We start from the raw sequence: 21,417 nt of genomic DNA, 5'->3' as shown, positions 1-21,417 counted from the left end.
GAGCAGAGGATCACTGAAGAGCAAGAGGTACAACAAAGATGTCGGTCCTGGGAATGTTTCAGAAATGTCTAACTAGTCTCCTACTCTCTAATCAGGAGAAGCTCACAAAATAATCCCCAAGTCTCAGAAGCTTTAAACAACATCAATTTGTAATCACACTCCTGTCCTTTATGACTCAATAGGAAACTCAGTTTAGTGGTTACTCAGAGACTCAGGTGCAATGATCAATTTTTGTGTGTTAATTTGATGGGGCAAAGAGTTTTTACCAATAACTGGTAGAGCATTATTTATGGGCATGTCCATGAGGGCATTTCTAAGAGATTATCATTCCAAATGGTGGACCAAGTGCAGAAAATATCCTCACTAATGTGGGTGGACACTATCCAACTTGGGCCAGTTTTTGGATGATAGAACTAAATACAGAAGTGTTCTTGCTCTCGGAATCTGTGCTCCTGGTGTTCAGGTCTTTTGATTCAGAATGGGACTTATGCCATCAGTCCCCAGATTAAGAATGAATTACACAACCCACTTTACTGGTGCTCAGCTCCTAGATGGAGGATCATGAGACTTCTTGATTTCCATAGCAGTGTAAGTCAAGTCTCACAGGAGATCTCCCTCTCTCCTTCTCTCTCTCTTCTCCCTCTTTTCTTCTCTCTCCTCTCTTCTCTTCTCTTCTCTTCTCTTCTCTTCTCTTCTCTTCTCTTCTCTTCTCTTCTCTCTCTCTCTCTCTCTCTCTCTCTCTCTCTCTCTCTCTATATATATATATATATATATATATATATATATATATATATATATATCCTCTAACACACCAGGATAGCAAGGCAGCCACCTTCTTCAAATCTGTCCATATCTAAAGGCAAAAGATAACATGGAAAATCAGGCACTAGCTCTTAATGACACTCATCACCCCCATGCACATGCCATCAGCCAATGCAGGCCCTTAGCTCCATCTAATTGAGCAGGAAAATACCCCCCACTATATTAGTTTCCTGAGGCTGGTGCAACAAATTACCACAAACCTGGTGGTTTAAAACCAATTGATATCATTTGCTTAGAGCCAAGGTGTTGGCTGTACCTTGTTCTCTCTGAGGACTCTATTCCTTGCTTCTGGTGGCTGCAGGCACTCCTTGGCATGTGCCCACCTCTCTCCAATCCTTACAGTCAGCATTTTCAAATCCTTTTCTGCTCAGTCTTCCTAGGTTTTTTATATGTGTGTCAAGTATCTGCCTCTCTGATAAGCATACATGTGATTTAATTTATGGCTTATCTGGATGATTCAGGACAATCCCCCTAACTTAAAAAATTCACATTTACAAAGACTTTTTCCAAAATAAAGCAGAATCTAAAGGTTTTCAGAAGCATTTAGGACCAATAACTTTAGAGGGGTATTGTTCAATCTAAGAAAATAATTTTCTAATTTGGTTGATATTTTATATTTGTTCTATAATATTTTATGCTATTTTTCTAAACAAATTTCAAATTTATAACAAAAAGTACATGCACTTTTTATTATTACTACATCTCACATAGCAAAAACATTTTGTTATAAATTGGCAAAAATATAGAAAGAAATGGATATAGGGGTGCACACCTGTAATCCCAGTGGTTGGGGAGGCTGAGACAGGAGTATCACAAGTTCAAAGCCAGCCTCAGCAACTTAGTAAGGCTCTAAGCAACTTAGTTAGACTATGTTTATAAATGAAAAAAAAATTTAAAGTACTGGAGACACATCCCAGTGGTTAAGCACCTCTGGGCTCAATCCCTGGTACTAAAAAAAAAAACTTTTCTGTATATGTGCATCTAATTATACATATATATATATACATATATACATATAGATATTATATGTTTGTTTATATATAATACACACATGTGAAACACTTATTTATATAAATTGAATGAATTTTATACCAACTTAAGTGTTTTTTTTTTTTTGTTTTCAATTCTTCCCTTAGATATAAAAGTGTAAAGCTTTGGGTTTAATCCCCAGCACAGAAAAAGAAAAAAAATCAACCCTCCCTTTAACCACTGTTTTAGATATTTTCCATCAAATAAATGCTATTCCTTTTAGCTCTCTTGTTTGATCTTAGAGTAATACATAGGTTGTCATGTAAAGGTCTGTGACACTGTATGACATGTTATACCTTTGGAGCTGAACTAATCAGAATGATAACTGTGAATTAAGTAGCATTTTTATAAAAGAGGTGTGTCTGAAAATCATCAAAAATAAAAATAATGAGCATATTGCAACATAAATCATATTGTTTCAAATTAAGAAAGCCTGCATTTAGAAATGCTCAAGAAAAACATGTATGTGAAAATAACTGTCAAACTCCTTTTAAAGTAGAGCAATAACCATGGGCTTTAGTATCTAAAGATTTTTTTAAAGCCAAAATAGATATATAGGAATTTCTAAGCTGAAGGGCTCAAGTACTGACAATACAATTCTAGCATTCTCCATTGGATTTCATTTTCCAATATATTCTTCACTCCTACCATTCTGGATATCTTTCGGAATGGCATGTGCCTCACTTCCTTTTCTATCTTCAAATGTGTCTTTCTTTTCCCTGGAATATTCTTCTTTCAAACAAGTCACATTCTACCTTCAACTCACATTTTCTCAACTATAAAATTGGCATAATAATTGTCCCTATTCATGTGAGGTTATAAAAAAGCAGAAACGTGTACTACTACAACAAAATACCTGAAGTAATAAACTTAAAAAGAAAAAAAGGTTTATTTGGCTCACTGTTTTAGAGGTTTCAGTCCACAGTGGGTTGGACTATTGTTTTCAGGCCTATAAAGAGGAAGTGTGTGGTGGAGTGTGTGGTGGAGGAAGCTGCTCATCTTATGGCTGTTGGAAAGCAGAAAGAGAGAGATAAGAAGGATCTAAGGTTTCAATATCCCTTTCAAGGGCATGCCCTTGATGATCCAGTTTCCTCATAGTAGGCCCCAGTTCTTGAAGGTTCTACCACCTTCCAATGGAGCCAAGCAGGATGGGGTGGGGATCAGGTCTTTAAAACATGGGACTTTAAAACATGATGACATTTCAGATCCAAATTATAGCAAATGCTTAGTCCCTTGTGGGCACATGGTGAAGGCTGAACAAACATTCCTTCTTATACTCGCCATTGATATTCTTGAATAAACAGGCTAAAATGGTAGTGTCACTTGGATAATAAGTATGCTAGGGTGACCATCAGGGCATCGGACAGGGCAATGGGCAGATGTTTGGAAGCATGTAATTCCCTTGGGGAACTGGAATTTCTAGAACAAATATTATGTGTATCTAAGGGTCATTTTAATTGAGTTACTTCCAAGTGGAGAATAACCCAGATTAAGAAAGCACAAAGTAACCAGGCACAGGAGCCTACAGCTGTGATCCCAGCTATTAGGGAAGCTAAGGCAGGAGAATGGCAAGATTGAGGTTAGCCTTGGCAACTTACTGAGACCCTGTCTCAAAATAAAAAAACAATAGCAAGGGCTGGGGATGCAGCTCAGAGGTAGAGGGCCCATGAGTTTAATCGCAGTGCTAGAGGAGGGTAGGGAGGAGGGAAGGAAAAGAAACACAAAAAGGGTAAAAGAAAAGAAAATCTAGGAGTGAAAGGATTTACTTGGACAATTCTTGGTCTAGCTCTGGGGGCTCCTCACTTTGCCTCAGGAAGAAAATTCTTTCCGTCAACAGATATTTATTAAATACCTATTATGTGCCAGGACCTACCTGGAGTATAGGCCTTGGGGAAACAACACCTAACTATACAGACTACAATTCTTACCCTGGAGGAGCTTATCTTCTAAAGGGCATAGGCAGATGTTAAGAAAATGAATTAATAAAGATTTACTTAATAACATTTTTAGAAAGTGCTGTGGAGAAAAAATAAAGCAAGGTAAGGGGTCTCAGAAGATCTTTGAGGAGGGTGGCAATTTTAAATGGGGTTTTCAGGGCAGACTTAGCTGTGAAAATGATATCTGATCAAAGACTTGGTGATGGAAGGAATAAGACTGGTGGGCATCTGGAGGAAGAAAGTCCAAGCAGAAGTGACGGCCATTGCAGGGCCCTGGTAGGAGTCTGCCCTGGGTTCAGAGGACAGGAAGGAGGCCAGCTTGATGCAGCATGGTGAACCAGAGAAGCTGGGGGGGCCTTCATGAAGGGCCTTGTAAGACAGGTCAGTCACTGGTTTCTCCCTTGGTCAGGATGGAAGCCACTGAAGTGCTCTGAGCAGAGATGTAATGAGATCTGACTTAGGCTGCTAAAAGAGAGTATTGCTGTAACAACACAATCTATATATAGACAACCCTAAAGACTCCACACACACACACACACGCAAAACATTATAATGAATAAATTCAATAAAGTGGCAAGATACAAAAATTATACAAAAATCAGCCATTTTTCTGTACTCTACCAACAGACTATCTAAAAAAAATCAAGAAACAAACACATTTGCAATAGCTACAGAATAAAATACTTATGAATAAATTTAACTGAGGAGGTAAAACTGATATACATTGAAAACTATAAAATACTGATTAAATAAGTTGAAGAAGAGAGAAATAAATGTAAGATATTTTGTGTTCATAGATTGGAAGAGTTAACATTGATACTACCTGAAGTGATCTGCAGACTCAATACAATCCCTCTCAAAATTCCAAAGATAATTTGTAAAGAAATAGAAAAAAAAACAATTCTGAAATGTGTATGGAATCACAAAAGACCCCAAATAACCAGAACAGAGCTAGAGGCATTACAGCACCTGACTTCAAAATACACTACAAAGTTATAGTAATCAAACTGCAGGGTACTGGCATAAAAGCAGGTACACAGACCAATGGAACAGGATTCCAAAAAATCCATGCAGTTAACAGTCATTAAACTTTCGAAAAAGATGCCAAGAAATCACAGTAAACAAAGGACAATTTCTTCAATAAACAATGAGAGAATGAAATTAGACCTCTATCTCACACCATATGCAGAAATCAAATCAAAATTGATTCAAGTCTTAAAACAGAAACTGTAAAATTACTAGGAGAAAAGCTCCATTACTTTCGGCATTGGTGTTTCAACATATGAATTTTAGGAGGTAACAATTCAGTGCATAGCAGGTTGGTTGCCCTTTCATGAATTTCAGAGCAGCTGGAGTGCTTGACTTTGGAAGGTTCATTCCATACCATATTCTTTCCAAATTATTTATTTGTATTTTTCTTAAATCAACAAATAAAATTTGCACATAATTATCGTATATGACATATTGAGCATATTTTCACTTACTCATGATCATTTGCCTGTCTTCTTTTGAAAAATTCTATTTACTTCCATGCCCCACTTTATAATTGGGTTGTTTTCATGATTTTGACTAGTTTGAGTGCCACATATATTTTAAATATTAACCTTTTATCAGATACATGGTTGCAAACATTTTTTCCCATTTCACTGATGATCTCTTAACTCTCTGGATTGTTTTCTTTGCTATGTAGCAAGTCTTCAGTTTAATATAATTCAATTTGCCTGGTTTTTGTTTCATTGCCTGTGCTTTTAGGATCATATCATTGTCTAGACCAATGTTATTCAGGGTTAGATGAGGCTTTGAGGGTGGGGCTTTAAGGGTGGGGCACTCATCATGATACGGTATTCTAAGTAGATGAAGGAGAGAGACAGACAGCTCTCTCCTCCGTGAAAGACACTAGAAGCTGACTGTCTACAAGCTGGAAGAGAGCCCTCACCAGAACCCAGCCATGCTGGAACCCTGATCTCAGACTTTCAGGCTCTGAAAGGGTGATAACAAATGCCTTATGTTTTACTCACCAGTCTATAATATTTTATTGTAGAAACTCAAGAAGACTAAGTCACATCCCTTTGGGTGCATGCCCTTCCATCTGCTTGGGACATAAAATCACAGGAGAGACAGAATACTGTAAGCCCAGGAAAGCCAGGACCTTCAGAGTCAGTGAGCTCAACCTGTACCTGCAGAGAAAGTGACTCATCCTTCCACATCTGTATGTCAACTCCTTTAACCAGGGATTTGAAATCATTTGAAGCATTTCTGAATGCCTGCCATGTGCCTGCAAGACACTGCAAGTCACCAAGAGGGGAACAAGTAGCCAAAAACTTTCCTGGCAGTTCCAATGACTTCATTCCAATCATGGTCAGCATCAGAGAAAATTCTGAAGTGTAATGGGTTCTTTTTCTCTAGCTCTTTAATAAACCTTAGATATGCAAGTAACTACCTGGAGATATCATAGCTTTCTTTTGAAGTAACAGGATATTTTCATTCCTCCTCTGAGAAACATAATTAGGCTCCATTTTAGGTTCCAGGTTAATTGATTCAACAAGCCACAAAGAGGAGAATCTTCTGGTGCACCTTAATCATAATGAAAACAAATGAGTTTAACATACCACCTTCTTTCCTTTCCAAATTGCTTTAGCGTGATTCTTTATTGAGGGGGGAAAAATGAGGCTAAGATATACATCTCTTTATGGCTATCACCAAATAGAAGAACCTGATTCAACAGTACCAGGGATCCAAACTATTTTTAAGTCTTCAACTGGCCAAATAAAACTGCAATGTAAGAGATACTCTCTTCATTTTATGTTGTTCTTTCACCCCTCATCTCCTTTCACCCTCCCTATCTCATTGACTTTAAGATACTACCTTGGGCTACAGTCCTTGGGCAAGATATCTGAAATTGTTCTAATATTACTTTGTGAGTTAATTTAATATTGCTATCATGTGTATTGATATCTTAAAAAAAGAAACTTTTGGTGAATAGTCCTCTCCTTGAATGGTTACATTCTGTATTTCCAACCCAAAATTTCCTGCAAGCTCCCAGACACACATGTCTAGCTAAAAACCATAGGTGATGGTTGGTAAGGTGGTAAATAACACTAGGTGAACCATACACCCACATCCTCGGTACTGGGGATTGAACCCAGAGGCACTCCACTACTGAGCCACATCTCCACCCCTTTGTATTATGAGACAGTCTCACTAAATTGCTGAGGCTGGCCTTGAACTCACAATCTTCCTGCCTCAGCCTCCCAAGCAGCTGGGGTTACAGGCATGCACCAGTGCACCTGACCTAAAATCTTAAATTCTCCTTGAAGTTATTAACTTGTTGGGTATCTCAATTAGAATGTTAGAGCTTCATCTCAAAACACCAAACAGGATAATCCAGATAATCCAAACTGGAATTATCATCTTCCACCCAAGGGATGCTCTGCTTCCTTTGTGCCAGCCTCAGCAATTTAGCAAGGCCTAAGCAATCTAGCAAAATAAGTTGTCTCTAAATAAAATATAAAAAAAAAGGGGTGGGATATGGATCAATGGTTAAGCACCCCTGAGTTAAATCCCTAGTACCAAAAAAAATCTAATGCAAAATGTATCCTTCCAAAAAAAAAAAAAAAGAAAGCCTTTTTCTACCTCTCATAGCATTCTCTGCACATATCCATATAAGTGCTTGCCCAATTTTGTTCCAGAATTTAAATATTTATCTTTATCACTGTACTATGAGTCCCACTGTAGAAGCAATCTGGTCTTGTTAATCTTTATATCCCAGATGCCTGGCACAGAATCTGGTGCATGGTAAATATTCAGGATGTGTTTGTTGGATAAACATAGAACTATAGCAAAATTCTCCGTGCCCATTGAAACACTGTAACATCTACCCCAAAGAGTATTTTGGATTGGAGGGGCTATCTTAAGTCCTACAGAGTAAGTCATCATATATGTAGTGGCCTAAGATAAAACTCTTCAGCAAACAACATTGTTCTAAATATTGCACCTATCAATTGCTATGATATGTGTATTATTTTCTGATATAATTAGGCTGGTGGAGTTGCTTTCTTGGAAGGTTTCGAAGCCTACCCAATAAAAATACAGACTGGCTTGAAGACTAGCTTATGCATAGTCAGGACCCCTAAGAACCTTGGGCTGAACAGCATCATGGACTTCACCATTCTCCAAGTTCTACTTCTCTCTCATGAGCTGATCTTCCAACTTCTCATTACAGGTGACAATGGCTACTCTTTTCAAAGATTTAAAAAATAAAAATCACACATGAATGTGAATGACATTTCCCACTTACAACCTCCTACTTCCTTCTAGAATTGAAGGCAACAAGAAGAGAGCAAAGTAAAACACAGAATGATGTAAACAATCTGAGATTCAGGGATTCAGAGAGCCTACCAGGGTACATGACAAGGTAAGTCCTGGAGGTTGGAGGGTGGGTAATTCCTGGGACATGGGAATTGTTCAACAATAAAAAAGAAAACTCCTTCAGAGGAATCAAAAACTGTGAAGAGCAACTGGAAATAAAATTGAATGCTCTATAGAAAGTGGCCTCACCTTGAGCTCCTAACTGAGCAACTGCCATCTCTCCTATGGACCAAGTAGCAACGTGCACCATGAAAGTATTACACATTAATGACCAATTCACCTTGTTTTCAAGTATCCTCTGGGTTGGACTGTGGGTCCATTGTTAGGACAGTGCTGGAAAGGCCTGTGGAAGTCAAGACAGGCATGTCCAGGACACAGGTAACTCACTGGTCCACAGCCCATAGATGAGTTGTGTAAATACCCACATATCTGCCTGCTTGCAGGTTTGAGATTCCTCAGCTAAGATTCAAGTCAGCTTTTGATTGTAAAACTAGAAGAGACTCTGAAAAGGAGGAAAATCAGCAGTGATTCTCAACTATGGTGTTTATCAGAATCAGTTGGAGAGTTAACAGCTCTCAGGCCCCAGCTCACTGGGGGAGAACTGGGCTGAGCCCTGGGTTTTTACCAAGTCACCAGGTGATTCTGGCACACATAGGTGTTTAAAGACCACCAATATAGAGCTCTCGCTCTCAAACTTGGCAACCCATTTTTGAGGGGAGGGTAAGAATGGAATAATTACTGATAGCTAGGTCTCCTGAAGAGATTCTGATTTCAGGGGCCTAGGTAGAGCTTGGTCCCCAGGGGCAGCCGAGATTGAACACCACTGACAGGGTTGGAGCCTTGCAATCTCCAAAGGAGAATAACTGATCCCCAGATATTCAAAACCCCCATCAATCATAGTTTGAATTCCATATTCTTATCCACCCTGTTTAAAAGCAGAATCCACAAATCTGTTGGTGATGATCATCGTTTCTCTTCAATAGAATATAATACAATCATAGAATAATTAAAAGGGGCAACCATTAAAAACCACCAGCCCTTGAGCATTACCCTTGCTTCTTATCATCAATAGTATTATCCCTAGCTGTGCCCTCACCATGTACACTGGAGATATTGTAATAATTACCTGAAAGAGGGCAAAAAAGGGCCACTTCTCCGAACTGTCCTTCACTGTTCTGACAACTCAGCTGACGCCAAGTTTATTGCAAGTCTCTCCACCAGTTTACTAGATGGGGACATCCACCCCCAGAGAGGGGGCAGCAGGTGGGAGCAGCTCTCCTCTTACCTTCTTAGCACTCATTTTACTCCTGCTTAATTCTCACTGCAGTTTTCTGAGATGAGCACCTGGAGAAGGAATGGGGCCCAGACCTTGTATTCTAAAGCAATTTGGTTGCTCATTAACTCTGTGACTGCAGCCAACTTACTAAGCCTTTCTGAGCCATATCCTCCTCATTTGTAAAAGGAAGTAATACCAAGCATGGAGGCATGCTGGGGTGACTAAGTGAGACCTTGCAGCTCATGCACTAGTGCAAGGTCTGGCACACAGCAAGTGTCCCAGTGCCTGGCACCCAGTGGGCACCACAAAAGTGCCAGCTATTGTGGTTACTGCTTTTGATGATGCCATTGTTCTATAAAGTACAAAAGAGAAACTACTACCCATAAATCTTACCTGTTTATTACAGGAACAAACTTAATTTTTTTTTTGCTTCCTCCCTCTTAGGAAATCTCAAGATTGCCTCAGGAAGAAAGGAAGATTCAGGTCAATGATCTATATGAGGGATGAAAAGTGCTGAAATGAGCTACTGGTGATGTTGTCACCTCTGGGTCCCATTACCAGCAGGGCTTTTTCTGTTTTGATTCTCAGTGCCAGAAAGGTTTCTGGAGGTCATAAAGCCTAGTATGTTTTACTCATAAAGAAATGGAGTTCCCAACACCAAATAATAATAATAATAATAATAATAATAATAATAATAATAATAATAATAACCCAATCAATACATGGGCTAAGGAAATGAACAGACACTTCACAGAACAAGAAATACAATTGATCAACAAATATATGAAAAAATGTTCAACATCTCTAGCAATCAGAAAAACGCAAATCAAAATTACTCTAAGATTCCATCTCACAACAGTCAGAATGGCAATTATCAAGAATACAAGCACAATAAATGTTGGCCAGGATGTGGGGGGAAAGGTACACTCATACATTGCTGCTGGAACTGAAAATTGGTGCAACTACTATGAAAAGCAGTATGGAGATTCCTCAGAAAACTCAGAATGGAACCACTATTTGACCCAATTATTCCACTCCTCAGGTTATACCTGAAGGACTTTAAAAGAGCATACTCTAGTGATGCGACCACATCAATGTTTATAACAGTTCAATTCACAATAGCCCAGCCATGGAAACAACCTAGATGCCCTTCAAAAGATGAATGGATAAATAAAATGTGGTATATATACACAATGGAATATTACTCAGCCTTAAAGAAGAATGAAATTATGGTATTTGCATGTAAATGGATGGAATTGTCTCTTATCATGCTAAGCAAAATAAGCCAATCCCAAAAAAGCAAAGGACAAATGTTTTCTCTGATGGATCCTAATTCACAAAGGTGCAGGGGTGGGAGGGTTAGAGAAGAATAGAGGTACTTTAGATTAGACAGAGGGGGTGAAGGGAGGGGAATGGGTATGGGGTTAAGGATAGTAGAATGAATCAGACATCATTACCCTAAGCACATATGATTACATGATTAGTGTGATTCTACATCATACAATTAGAATAATAAGAAGTTATACTCCATTCATGTATGATGTATCAAAATGCTTTCCACTGTCATGTGTAACTAATTAGAACAAATTTTTTAAAAAGAAAAAAAAATAAATGGAGTTCCAAGTTTAAATGTTGGATACAGCATGTTGGATACTAACTAGTTAGAGTCAGAATTAGCACTTATATGTGGAAGAACCTATAATAACGTCTGATATTTTTACAGCAAAAGAGTTTACAAAGCACCTAAGCAAAATTTCTCTTCAACATTACCTCTCCATCAGTATTTCTCAGCCTTAGCACCACAGACACATGCTGCTAGATACTTCTTTGTGTTTCAGGCTGTCCTGGGCATCGGGTTGTCTAACACCATCCTGGGCCTCTACTCACTGGATGCCCTACAAAGTGACAACAGGAAACCTCTCCAGACACTGCCCAATGTCCTCTGGAAGGGAAAAGTGTTCACAAGGACAGCTCAAATGCACAAAGCCAAGTCCACAGAGGTTCAGCAACTTGCCCCAGGATATCAGGACTAGTAACTGGCAGATCTGGAAAGGGGGAGTTAGGGGAAAGACCAATAAAAATCCAGTGATTATTCTACATTCCCCTCTGCTGGGTAAAGTGGCTTTCATGCCATGCTTATCCTCCTGCGGAAGACAAAAACACTGTAAACAAGAACCTGAAAAGCTTGTGGAGGCCAATTGTTTCAAACATGCTATTCATGAAATATCAATAGTCCCCATCACAAGATACAGAAAGTGAGTTTACTGTAATTATTTTTAGCTGAAGCTATTGAAGGTAAATAACCCACAGGGTATTTTGTACACATACTGGAGTTTTTCCTGACCCTGGTACATAATGAAGTCAAATTCTTCCAGGCGCAATTGCCACCCAGGTGAGCCAAGGAGGATTCCATCTTAGCACTGGAGGTACGAATGTTCTTCCTAATACAAGGGGCCCACAAATGCCCTGAGAGGCTATTACAAACATTTGGCTCAGCCAAACCACATTGAAGTAGTTAGAAATTATTTTAACTTCCAGGAGATTGAGGAACTAGTACTGATGGTGTGAGTGTGGGTAAACATGGTAAAGCTGAGAGAGAATGGAAATGAGACTTGACTTTGTCAAGGTGACAGATGTTATCTTAAGTAGGAAGCAAACAGTGTGCCCTCTGGAAATGCAAGGGGTGTTGGCTTACGTGAGTGAAGAGTGGCTTGGGATGTGACCCATAGAGCAGCGAGACATTTTTCCTCTGGGTTCACTCCATGAGGAGACATTTCTTGTTCCTCTCATTCCTTGTCCGTGTGCTATTGTAGCAATTTCTGAAAAAGCACAATAGCAGTGGACCTGCATGCATCTGAATGTTCCACCTGGAAAAAGACAAAACAAGATTTAAAATAGAAGAGAATAACAACCTTCAACAAAAGCAAACCAAAGAAAGGTGGAGATGAAATATCCTTTAGCTACTCGTAAGCCTTCGTGGGAAAGTAAGGGACCATTTGCACATGAAGCCTGGAAACATTCAGAATAATTTTGTAAGTCAACAAAACCAAACAAAGGTCCGGCCTAACCCTTTGGCACAGCCACAACTGAGATACTGATTAGCTATGTGTGCTTCTGCCAGGTGTCACCTGTCCCAGAGCCTCGATTTTACCATTTGTACCATGGAGATGGTACAGCAACTCTGAATAGATGCCATCATGTATATCCATCTCCTAGCACACTGTCTGGCACTGGGAAATCATTCTCTAACTGTCCTGCTTTCCTTCCTTTCCAGATTCATGCTAGGAAACGAAAGCTGAGAGAGAAGTGTGGTGTTGGGTTTTGTCTGGTTTGTTTTCAACCATCAAGCCTTTCTTTCAGTCTCTATTTTAGTTAGTTTTCGCATCACTGTGACCAAAGTACCTGACAAGAACAACTTAGAGGAGGAAAAGTTTATTGGAAACTCGGTTTCAGAGATCTCAGCCCAGAGACTCCCTAACTCCGGGTCCAAAGTAAGACAGAAGATCATGACCAAAGGGTGTGGCAGAGGAAAGCAGCTCAGGACATGGCAACAAGGAAGCAGAACGAGACCTCTGCTCACCAGGGAAAAAATACATACCCCAAAGTCACACCGCCCATGATCTACCAGTCACACCCTACGTGCTACTAACAGTTACCATCCAGTTAATCCGTATCAGTAAATTAGCCCACTGATTAGGTGACACCTTTTATGATCTAATGATTTTACCACTGAAAATTCATGCATCACCTCACACATGAGCTTTTGGGGGACATCTCATATCTAAACCATAACATGGGGAAAGGTATGATGGAGGGAACTCGCTCTCCCCATGGCAGCAAGGAAGCAGGGGTGAGGAGGGGGCCACAGAGGAAATGAGCCCCTCCAGGGCATGCCCCTGATGACCCACCTCCTCCAGCTGGGCCCCACCAGAATGGACTGATTAGGTCACAGCTCTCACCATGCACTGCCCTACCACTGAATACTCCTCATGAGGTCCATGGAAAACATTTGTGTCTCCAGAAAGGGTATGGGTTCTTCCTGCTCCAATGGGAGTAGCCAGTATAATCCAGTACCCAGATTGGGGTTATTAAGTTGACAGCAAAGAAATCATCTCAGATACAGAGGTGGTAGTCAAGGGCAAGGCAGAAACATCAGAATTCCAGATCAGCAGGTAGAGTGGAGGAAAGTAGAGGACAGCCTGGTCTCTCAGTCCAAAGATGAAGGACCAGCTCCTCAGCCCACTCCAAATAGTGGCCCCTTTGCCTGACACTTGTCTGTTTAGAGGTAAAAGCAACTGCAGATTTCACAAAATCCTTGGCATGCACCCCTTGAGCTGAGTGAGCTCCAGGCTCCAGGAGTGTTCTTCCCTTTTACCCTAATCTGAACCATGGGTCTTAAGTCTGTCTTCTATCATCATCCACACTGTAACACCCGAAGTATTCCAGATTTGCATATTGAACAGCAAGAATCTCTGATACTTCCATAGTAGCTAAGGACTGAAAGTCCGTTTTTCCCAAAATTGGTATGTTGAAGCCAGATCCCCAATGCAAGGGTATTGGGGAGTGGGCTTTTGAAAGGTTATTAGGTCTTGAGGGTGGAGATCTCAGGAATGGGATCAGTGTCTTTGTAAGAAACAATACATGGCATCTACCACGTGAGGATACAGAGAATAAACAGTGATATGCAAACCCTCACCAGACACCAATCTGTATCTGCACCTTGATCTTGGCCTTCCCAGCCTCCAGAAGTGTGAGAAACAAACTTGTGATGTTTAAGCCACCCATGCTATTCTGTTATAGCATCAAAACTGACAGCAGTCAACGAAGGAAGGAAGGAAGGAAGGAAGGAAGGAAGGAAGGAAGGAAGGAAGGAAGGAAGGAAGGAAGGAAGGAAGGAAGGAAGGAAGGAAGGGAAGGAGGGAGGGAGCCATCAGCCTTAAGGGATTCACCAGGACATTTCAGGCAGCCTTTTCTCATTAGTAACTCCCAGGCTACTGCAAAACATGAACCAGTTTTCCTAGAGAGAAAACCCTGACTATGCAAATCTTGGTCTTTCCATATTAATAGTCCAGGGCCTGGTTTGTCATGGCATCAAAAAGACTTGAATTTAACCCAAGTCCACTTGCTAACTGCATGAAGACTTGGGGAGTTATTAAACCTCTTGGCCTCAGTTCCACTGTCTAGGAAACAGGGATGAGGCCTCTCTGCCTACAGAGTGCTGCAGGTTGGATAAGTTGTACTGGCAAAGCACCTACACACACTGTCCAGCACAGGCACCCTATGTTCCCCCTCACCCCTCCTCCTTTCTTTGCTAACAAGATGCAGCAGCCAATGACAGCCAACCTCCTACTCAAGGGAACTTTACCCATGGATACCTGGGCAAAATCCATGCCAAGGGTAGATCAGTGGTGGATGCCTAGTGAGACAAGTGAAGAAAAACAAGGAATTCAGGAGGAAAATGGAACCCTTTGTCCCCCACACGCTTCCTCCTTCTCCAAGCCTTCTGTGCTTCTGTGCTTAGTCACATCCTTTGACAGCCTTGTTCTGAAGCTATTTCTACCCTGGTTCTCAACTGGGATGCATTCCCCCAGAAGGTGGGGCTCTCTGGGTCCTTTTTGATGCTTGGCTTAGTGTTATAACCATGAAAGGGGAATGTTGAATGTAGGAAGTTCCAACTAACCCTGAAAGTTTCAAGTTGACATCACACATTTAGTGTTCGCCAATGCTACTTTTTAAAAAAATTATCATTTATTATGCTTCTTGTACTTGAAAGGTTTGGATTTGTCCTAAAATATTTTCTGGAAGAGAATCAAGTAAATTATAGCTGAAGAATTTTTCCAGCTCTCAGAATCAGTGATGCTTTGCCATTAATATGGTCCCTAAATCCCAACAAAGTTAAAGTGATTAAAGTTAAGAAAATAATTTGTGGAAAGAATCAAGCCTACTTAATATTTAATGGTATTATCCGAGAAATGCAGCAAGGAATCCCTCTGCTGCTCACATGGCCACAGAGAAGTAATTTGTCCCGCCAAGTCCCAGAAAGGGGGGATTCCATAATCATAGCAGAAAGGCTGTGTTCAGCAGAAAAACTAGCACAGCAGAGAAAGGAGAAAGCCTGGGACAGAAGAGTAGACACAGAGAAACAGCTGCAGGGACCTGTTCTCAAATGCCACCAGGGTTAACAAGTCAGCAAACTGACAGCCTTTTGCAGGACATGCCAGAGAGCATCAAAGCCTTCTTTGTAAATCATCTGCTAAAGACTCCCCTCTGAGCTGATTCAAAGGCAGAAACTCAGGAGTAATGGCCTTAAAACCAACAAAGGGGGCAAAGAGGGCCAGGACTCTTGCCTCTTTGGACAAAATACCACACAGAGGATTGGAAAAAAAAAAAAAAAAAACCTCAGTAGAATATGGGACAAGAAAAAAGCTGGCACACCTAAGTGTCTTAGTCCATCTTTGTGTTGCTATAACAAAATGCAGTAGACTGGGGGATTCATAAGGAACAGAAGTTTGAGTCTCAATTTTTATGGAGGATAGGAAGTTCAAGGTCAAGGAGCAAGGTTTGGTCACCTCATAAGGGCTGATTCCAAGATGGTGCCTCACTGCTGCATCCTCCATGACCTCATATGGCAGGATGAACAAAAGCAAGTTAGCCAGAGTCCCTCCATCAAGGCATTTCATAGGAGGACTAAGTTAATCCCATTCACAAAGGGGAGCCCTTGTTCCCTAATTTCTTCCTTAAGCCTCCACCTCTTAATACTAGCACATTAGCAACTCCCAAATTTTGGAGGGAACCCATTCAAACCATAAACACTAAGAATATAACCAATGCTTTAACTACCTTGCTGGTTGTCCTTAATACAAAGGTTTTATAATTTAATATGCATTTGCACTCATTCCTTTAAATATACAGTTTATGTTGCTCTCAATCAGTGAAGATTCAGATATCTTCCCTAAAACATTTTATAATATAGATAATACTCATAGCCTCCCTTGTAGCCAGGCATGGGGGTACACACCTATAATCCCAGCTACTCCGGTGACTGAGACAGGAGGACCGCAAGTTTGAAGTCAACCTTGGCAACTTAGCAAGACCCTGCCTCAAAATTTTAGAAAAGAGGCTATGGATAATGCCCTTGGTTCATCCTGAGTATTTGCTATTGGCACCAAAATAGACATGTAGACCAATGATACAGAAGAGAAAACACAGAGACAAACTCACATAAATGCAGTTATCTCATATTAGACAAAGGCACTAAAAGCACACACAAAAAAACAAGGTTGTCAAAGGATGTAATAAGAACAGAGAAAAGATGGCCTCTTCAAAAAAATGGTACTGGGAAAATTGAAAACCCATACACAGCAAAATGAAATTAAACCACTATCTCTTTCCCTGCACGAAACTAAACTCAAAGTGGATCAAGGACCTAGAAATTAAGACCCTGCACCTAATAGAAGAAAGAATAGGCCCAAATCTTCATCATGTTGGTTTAGGAACTAACATCATTAACAAGACTCCTAAGGCACAAGAAATAAAATCAAAAATCAATAAATGGGATGAATTCAAACTTTCTTCTCAGCAAAGGAAACAATCAATAATGGGAAGTGAGAGCCTACAGAATGGGAGAAAATCTTTACCACACATAAATCAGATAAAGCACTAATCTTCAGGATTAATAAAGAATTAAAAAGACTTAACACCAAAAAAAAAAAAACCCCAAACAACCCAGTCAATAAATGGGCCAAGGAACTGAGCCGACACTTCACAAAAGAAGATATACAATCGATCGACAAATATATTAAAAAATTCAACATCTCTAGCAATTAGAGAAATGCAAATTAAAAGTAAGATTTCATCTCACTCCAGTCGAATGGCAATTATCAAAAATATAAGCAACAATAAGTGTGAGCAAGGATGTGGGCATAAAGGTACACTCGTATGTTGCTGGTGAGACTGAAAATTGATGCAACCATTCTAGAAAACAGTATGGAGATTCCTTCGAAAACTTGGAATGGAACCACCATTTAATCCAGCAGCTATCCCACTCCTCATTCTATACTCAAAGGACTTAAAATCAGTATACTACAATGATGCTGTCACATCAATGTTTAGAGCAGCTCAATTCACAATAGCTAAACTATGGAAGCAAGCTAGATGTTCTGCAATAGATGAATGGATAAAGAAACTGTGGTTTATGTACACAATGGAATATTACTCAACCTTAAAGAAGAATGAAATTATGGCATTTGCAGGTAAATGGATGGAGTTGGAGAATATCATGTTAAGCACAATAAGCCAATCCCAGAAAAGCAAAGGCCAAATATTTTCTCTGATATGTGGATGCTGATCCATAATGGGGGGGGGTGCAAGGGAAGAATGGATGAACTTTGGATTGGGAAGAAGGGAGTGAGGGGAGGGGAGAGGGCATGGGGGTGGGAAAGATGGTAGAATGGGACAGACATTGTTACCCTATATACATGTATGACTGCACAAAGAGTGTGACTGTGCATCGTGTACAACAAGAAAAATGAAAAGTTGTGCTCCATTTGTGTACAATGAGTCAAAATGCATTCTGCTGTCATGTATAACAATTTTTTTAAAAAAATTAGAAAAGGGACTGTGGCTATAGCTCAGTAGTATAATGCCCCTAGGTTCATCCTGAGTACCACCAAAATAAATAAATAAATAGACAATAATAGAAGAATCCCAAATTAATTATTGTTTTGTGTAAACCCAATATTGGAATAAGTGCCTTATAGCATTACCTCATTTAATGGTCAGTACAAACCCAAAAGGTGAGCAGCAACATTATTCCTGTTTTGAGGGTAAGGAAAGTAGGACTCTCACAGCTAGAAGAGCTTTTCTTGATGGCATGATTAAAAGGGGGTAGATCCAGATTTGAACACAGATGTGCTTGCTATTGAGACAATAAAATTAACTATAAGAGCAGAGGCATCTGTATTTCAGCAGGGGTTATCTGGACATCTGGAAAACACTGCAGACTGTCAGCCCTCCCTCCCTGAGTTTTAGATTCAGTGGGACTGTGTTGAGTGCTGGATCTCCAGCATGCACTAGGTAGTTGTGATGCATGTGGTCTGCAGGGAGACTTTGCTCCATACCATACAGAACCATAATACCACCTTTGGTCATCTTCAAAACGTCCCATTTTAATATGTCACTCCAAGTATTAGGTGTGGCCATCTAGACTGGTTCCAGAAGCCCAGAGTGGCCAACGGCTACCACTCTGGGGGGAACCTTCTCTCCCTGTGACTTGCTTTGCCTGGGGTTGCTCCATGGCAGTAGGATTTGCCCCTTTATTTCAAAAGGGAAGGCAGCAGAAGAGCATTACCAGGAGTCAGCTACTAAAACCACAAGAAGGATCAAGAAAACATCTATGCCTGCTCCAACTGGCTCTGCTGCTTCTGATCCCTGAGATGAATCCAAGCACTGAAAGTTGCAACTTGAAGACTTCAAGAGTTTCCATACCATCATTTTTTGACACTTAGAATTTTTTTCATTTGAAAGTCTAATAATAGGTAAATTTTAAAATAATTTTTAAATATGTGAGGCTTGACCAATTTGGCCAGTTTAAAAAAATAACTTATATGTTATATAGGAATATTTTATACTGTTGGGAATAGCTCTGTTTTGTTTTGTTTTGGCCAGGGAGGCTGTCTCAAGATTGTCTACTTTTCCTAATTATGTATACTTTTCCTAGTTACATTTCTTAGGTTTGTGATACCAATGTTACTCCTAGTTTTATACTTTTAAAAAGCGAATTTTCTAAGTAAAATTCCATCTAGAATTTTCTATTGCCTCTGCTAATGCTTTTTTCAATTGCAAAAATTACAATTGATAAAACTAAAGTGACTCTACTGAAAGAACATACTTTTCTAACTTCCCCTGCAAGGAACTCAGGGCTCTTTAAAAATGCTTATCTCCTTTATCTTGCCAGCTGAATGGCTCCACCAATTATTACTCCCATTGAGCTGAAAATGAGTTTACTAATGTTTCTAGAAAAGCAACCACTTTTGATTTTTCATTTTAAAAACTTATGTTTCTTCATGCTGCATAAAAAAAAAAAAGTAACGTAAAAGGCCACTGTTACAAGCCACTCTCTTCTCTTATTCTCTGACTAGCATAGCACAGTATGGGCATTTCTGCATTGCTAGAGTAAATATTTTAAAGTCTCTTCTTCTATTCTGCTCTTCAAAAAAGTGATAACAGAATTGTGGACCAAAAGCAGAAGATGGCATTTTAAAAGATGCTTTTCCCATTCATTTTGTATTATTGACGCCATATACTTTTACCATCACAAGGTTCAACGTTCACCTATTCATTTTAATGACCTCTGCCACCTCTCTGAAGTCAGCATCATTCAATACTAAGTCCAGATATTATCACAGAATCTGTATGTATGTAGAGCCTCTGAAATCAGTTCTGTTTCTGATCACCTGGGCCAACCATGAATTTAAAACCTCATCAAACTCAGGTGGAGCTTTGAAGGGCAAGCCAGAGTGATCTGTCAGGACTGTGTGAACTCACCGGGACCCTCCTGAAGGTTTGTTCCCCAGAGTGCCTTTGTGTGTAATTGACAGAACTCAGCTCAGGAAGAAATCATGGACATCCTGTGGGGAGGCCAGTGGCACAGAAGTGTCACAGCCTGCATTCAAGAAGAAGCACCTGCTTTCTCCTTGAATGGCATCCTCAGCAGCCCTAGACATTGGAGAGCTGGGACAATGAAAGAGCCCAAGGAACCTAGAAGTGAAACCACACTTTGGTTTCACTGAGTTCCATACTTGGGATGGAACTCAGAGGCCCTTGACCACTAAGTCACATGCCCAGCCCTATTTTGTATTTTATTTAGAGACAAGGGTCTCACTGTGTGGCTTAGTGCTTTGCTTTGCTTTTGCTGGGGCTGGCTTTGAACCTGCAATCCTTCTGCCTCAACCTCCTTAGCTGCTGGGATTACAGGCTTGCACCAACACACCTGGCACCAATTACTTTTAAAAGAAAACTCTAGTGACCATATCACACAGTCCCCAAGAATTAAAATGCACAAAGCATGTACAGGCCCTTAAGCAGACAAAGCAGAGAATATAGGCTCTGGGTGACCACTTCATACCTCTGAAATGAACAGAGACAACTCTTCGGGTTTTAAACTATATTTAAAATAATCTAGATTAGGGAAACTGCCCAACTCTTCATCAATAAGCAGTATTTGTCAAACACTAAAAGATGGATTAAAGCAACAGAGAGAAAGATCTCATTTCCACATAAATTTCTAGTTAATGGATGGCAAAAGAAACTTGGAGCATCTCAAATGCTGATGACTGGGACAAACAAGATAACATAAGCTTCTGTAGACTCTAAGAACATCATCAGGAGACTTGAAGTGACATAGAATTTTTAAACCAAAAAGGGCTAAAAGAGTTTCTAATAAGACCTGTTAATTTCACAGATGAGAAAACTAGTTTATGGTTGGCCCAATATCTTCTGCTTTTACACTAAGCAAGATTTAAGTCAAAGAGTAAAGAACATGTCAGGGCTTTTCCTTGGATAATTTGGGACCTTGAAACCATGAGTGTGATTTCAACACCGAAAACCAGAGGCCAGCAGAGTTTGAAAATGGAAAGTAGAACGCAAACACAGAGAAAGAACTGAGATTGGAGCCGCACTGTTCTAAAGTGATTATACATGGATTGGTTGGAAATTGGCAATCTGGGGAGAAAGAGAATCCTCCTTAGAACTCATGGAATGTTGGACCAGAGGGAAACCCTACAGCTCAACTACTTTAACCAGCTCTTTACACAGATAAGAAAACTGAGGCGTAGGCAATAAAGGAGACTGACCCATAATCACCAGCCAATTAAGAGCAGAGTCAGGCCCAGTATCCAAGTCTCCCAATGCTCAAGCATCTTTCCATCCAATCAAGACACCGTACAGAGCTCACATTGAAGAGCATATTCTGAGACTGAAGAAAAA

The 21,417-nt window shown here is 40.1% G+C and overlaps 2 long non-coding RNA genes across 4 annotated transcripts in view; both read right to left on the bottom strand.

Annotated features, from left to right (window-relative positions):
- The window catches only part of LOC144377269 (uncharacterized), a 528,176-nt gene that overhangs the window by 400,552 nt on the left and 106,207 nt on the right, over positions 1 to 21,417 (bottom strand). The window contains exon 2 of one of the 3 annotated variants that reach the window (XR_013438091.1): positions 12,128 to 12,299. This is a non-coding gene — a long non-coding RNA (uncharacterized LOC144377269). Of the gene's footprint in view, positions 1 to 9,282; positions 9,855 to 11,202; positions 12,101 to 12,127; positions 12,300 to 21,417 lie in introns of those variants that run through there. The other 2 variants (XR_013438089.1, XR_013438090.1) reach the window with 2 other exon arrangements.
- LOC144377270 (uncharacterized) lies at positions 2,717 to 9,261 on the bottom strand. Its single transcript, XR_013438092.1, has 3 exons — positions 8,346 to 9,261; positions 6,229 to 6,362; positions 2,717 to 4,253 (listed from the first exon to the last, which is right to left on the bottom strand). It is a non-coding gene; the product is annotated as an uncharacterized LOC144377270 (long non-coding RNA).

The sequence above is a fragment of the Ictidomys tridecemlineatus genome, chromosome 4 (assembly GCF_052094955.1).
Source record: "Ictidomys tridecemlineatus isolate mIctTri1 chromosome 4, mIctTri1.hap1, whole genome shotgun sequence".
Classification (NCBI taxonomy): domain Eukaryota; kingdom Metazoa; phylum Chordata; class Mammalia; order Rodentia; family Sciuridae; genus Ictidomys; species Ictidomys tridecemlineatus.
This window is presented reverse-complemented; position numbering and strand designations above follow the sequence as displayed.